We start from the raw sequence: 3,591 nt of genomic DNA, 5'->3' as shown, positions 1-3,591 counted from the left end.
GAGATTTCTGTTCTCATTGAGCTCACCTTACACACCTGTGTTATCATTTAACAGATGTGCCGCCTCAGCCAAACTCACACTGACGATGTCTTCCACGTAGCTCACCAGGCAAAAGCCCCAAGGTTTACAACTAGAACTGAGCGACCGCGAGGCCACACAGATGCTACATCATGGGTATAAGTAAAACAACATTGAGAGTAGTGGTATTTCACAGACGGCAGAGCCTCCCACTTATTCTACACCTCCCAAGTCATTTCACAACGTCAGACTAGAGTCAAGCTCAACAGGGTCTTCTTTCCCCGCTGATTATTCCAAGCCCGTTCCCTTGGCTGTGGGTTCGCTAGACAGTAGATAGGGACAGTGGGAATCTCATTAATCCATTCATGCGCGTCACTAGTTAGATGACGAGGCATTTGGCTACCTTAAGAGAGTCATAGTTACTCCCGCCGTTTACCCGCGCTTGGTTGAATCTCTTCACTTTGACATTCAGAGCACTGGGCAGAAATCACATTGTGTCAACACCGTCTCCGGCCATCACAATGCTTTGTTTTAATTAAACAGTCGGATTCCCCTTGTCCGCTCCAGTTCTGAGCCGGTTGTTCAACGCACTAAGGAAACAGCAGCCAGCCCGAAAGCCAACTACCTTTCTCTCCGGCACAACAAGAGCAGCCCGACCGCCAGGCCGCATCCGGTCCCCGAAAGGTCCAGACGCAGCCCAACGTAGGCCGCCACAAGCTTCTCCAAAAAGACCCCTAGGCCCAACCCTCAGAGCCAATCCTCTCCCGAAGTTACGGATCTATTTGCCGACTTCCCTTATCTACATTCTTCTATCACTAGAGGCTGCTAACCTTGGAGACCTGATGCGGTTATGAGTACGAACGAGGGTGCGAATAAATCTCTAGCCAGGATTTTCAAGGGCTGTCGTGGGCGCGCAGGACACTTCAAAAAGTAAAGTGCTTTGCCAAGGCATCCTCCTTATCGCCGGATAATCCGTTTCCAAGGTAGGATATGCTTGTTAAAAAGAAAAGAGAACTCTTCCCTGGGCACACGCTAGCGTCTCCTGGGTCGGTTGTGTTACCACATATTATCCACGTCTCGGTTCAGGAATATTAACCTGATTCCCTTTCGATACACGAGGCTGCATACAAAACGCAAGGACGAACCCCACGCCTCAAACAGCCCAGCTTTCAAACGGAATTATCCTATCTCTTAGGATCGACTCACCCGTGTCCAATTACTGATCACACGGAACCTTTCTCCACTTCAGTCTTCAAAGTTCGCATTTGAATATTTGCTACTACCACCAAGATCTGCACTAAAGGCCGTTTCACTCAGGCTCACGCCACGAGCTTCTTCACGACCTTCACGCCCTCCTACTCATTAACGCGTACATTATAAATGCTATCGCGCTAACGGCAAAGTATAAGTAGCCCGCTTTAGCGCCATCCATTTTCAGGGCTAGTCATTACCGCCAGTCCCAAGGCCAAGTGCAATCTCAAGCACGAGGAGACGTTGACGGAGGCGGTCAACCTCAGGGTCCCGTGTCGGACCCGCAGTCGGAGCACTCGAACGAGAGTGGCTCTCGGGAGGCGCCGAGTACTCGTACTCGTACGAGGGCACCTCCGCCCCTGCTTGACCGGAATGGAGAAGTCCACTTCCACGTGGAGCGGATCCTCCAGGAGCAACGGTGTCGCGGGAAGCGACAGCTCCTCGTGAAGTGGAGGGGTTATGCCCACTCCGAGAACTCGTGGGAGCCGATTGAACGGCTCCTGATTGACTGCCCGAAGGCTGTCGCAATCTGGGAACAGAAGCGGCGGCAGCTTCATAAGTAGTCCGGGGCTTCTTGCCCGAACGGGGTACGGATGATGAATACATACCGTACCCGCGCTCATCGTGAGCGCTAGAAGCCGCGCGCTTCAGGATGTCCCTTGGCAGCATACGCTTGCTGATCAAGTGGGCAAACCTCACACGAAGATCACGCTGGTCCAGGATGTGGGACAGCTGCTGATCTTCATGGAGTTCCCATAACTCCGTGGGCGAGTACTTGAGAGTCTCCACCCACGCCCAGAACATGTCCTCACAAGAACTCCATGTGGGACAGTTCTCGAACATAACCCAGGGGTATCCCCAAACAGGATAGAGACCACCCCGGGTCTCGGGCTTCTTACGACAAGTCGTGAAGTCCTTAAGGGGAATGCGGTGTGGCGCGAGAAGCACACACCGAGCAGCCTCCACGTTGTCGACGAACAACTGTTCTTTCTGAACAAGGGCTCGTTCATAGATGCCCCTAGAAGTGTGGCCGCCCACAAGGCCACGAGGAGCGACAAGAAGCTCTAAGAAGAGGTCAGCCCCAGAGCTCTCCTCGGGAGGCCAATACCCTCTTGAGTTGATGGCAGCTCCCTGGCTGACGGGTGCCGCCACCGAACCCCCACGCACACGCTGGGCAGCTTGGAAATCCTCCTGCTGCTGGTCGAGGTCATTCGAGACCTCCCGGGGCTCAGCAATGGCACCCTCCTCTTCCTCTTCTTCCTCCTTCTCCTCCTCTTCATTCGAGGAGCCGAAGAGACTCTGATAGGAGCGTCGAGTCTCCTTCTCCTCGCGGAGTGGAGACTTAGAGGCGGTACGCTTCTTTGAGGGCTTGGCGCCTTCGGCTTTAGAGGCCTTAGCGCGCGCAAGACCCTCGGCAAGCGAGAGTCGTTTGCGAGGACTCCCTTCCTCATCGCCACCGGCTTTGGGAGTGCCCTTAGCCTTAACGGCCGGACTCTCAGAGCGCACAGAGGTCCTGGGACTGTGATCACCGTGATCACTAGCGGACGACTGCACGCTGTCTTCTTTGTGCTCACTGGGCACTGGGCTGTGTCCTCCCACAGAGCCCGCAGGAGCATCATGAGTGCTCTCGAACTCGGCATCGTCCTCACTGCCCGAGTTGAACTCATGTTCTACGAACCGAGGGTTCGGACGATTGTCTGAAGACGAGGGCGACGGACTGCGGCGCCTGCTTGCGCGCTTGTCCGCAGCCGCGTCACCCGAGGATCCGATCGCCTCGGAGGCCACCTGAGTAGCCTCCTTGAGTGCAGAGCCTTTGCCGTGAGGCTTAGTGCTCTTGGCCTGCGCCTTACCGGCTGCAGCCTTGGAGCGTGTCTTAGCACCGCTCTTAGCAGTGCCACGAGGCATGTTAACGGTCGAAGTGGAGACCTTGACGAAGAGCGCACAGGTTGCTGCTCGAGGCTCTAACTGTAAAGTGAGCCTCCGCCGCGCTCGCGCGGCCGAGTCGATGGTTTTCGACTTTGAGAATGAGAGTTTGTGACGAACATCTCTTCATTTTGATTGGTCGGTAAACCGAACCTAAGTGGGGGAGGATGTAACGGGGTACGTAGCACTAAGTGTACCCTGGTTACATGAAGTGTGACACTTCACACTTCAGGAGTATGACATGTCATACTCCGGGATATTTGGTACAAGGTACCAAGGTCATTCAAAACCAACCATTGGTTAAATGACATCGCATTTCTATAGGTAACTGATAGTTTGTGTGACGGGGTCACACAGCACCTTGCGCTAGAGGAAGTTATATACAAACTCTCAGTGGAA

General features: G+C 54.2%; 1 non-coding gene across 1 annotated transcript; it reads right to left on the bottom strand.

Moving 5' to 3' along the window:
* PITG_33068 lies at positions 1-1,463 on the bottom strand (the record flags this gene model as incomplete). The annotated part of the gene is made up of 1 exon (XR_009934462.1): positions 1-1,463. It is a non-coding gene; the product is annotated as a 28S ribosomal RNA (ribosomal RNA).
* Positions 1,464-3,591: the final 2,128 nt, after the last annotated feature.

This window comes from Phytophthora infestans, genomic scaffold (genome assembly GCF_000142945.1).
Source record: "Phytophthora infestans T30-4 supercont1.52 genomic scaffold, whole genome shotgun sequence".
In the NCBI taxonomy this organism is placed as follows: domain Eukaryota; phylum Oomycota; class Peronosporomycetes; order Peronosporales; family Peronosporaceae; genus Phytophthora; species Phytophthora infestans.
This window is presented reverse-complemented; position numbering and strand designations above follow the sequence as displayed.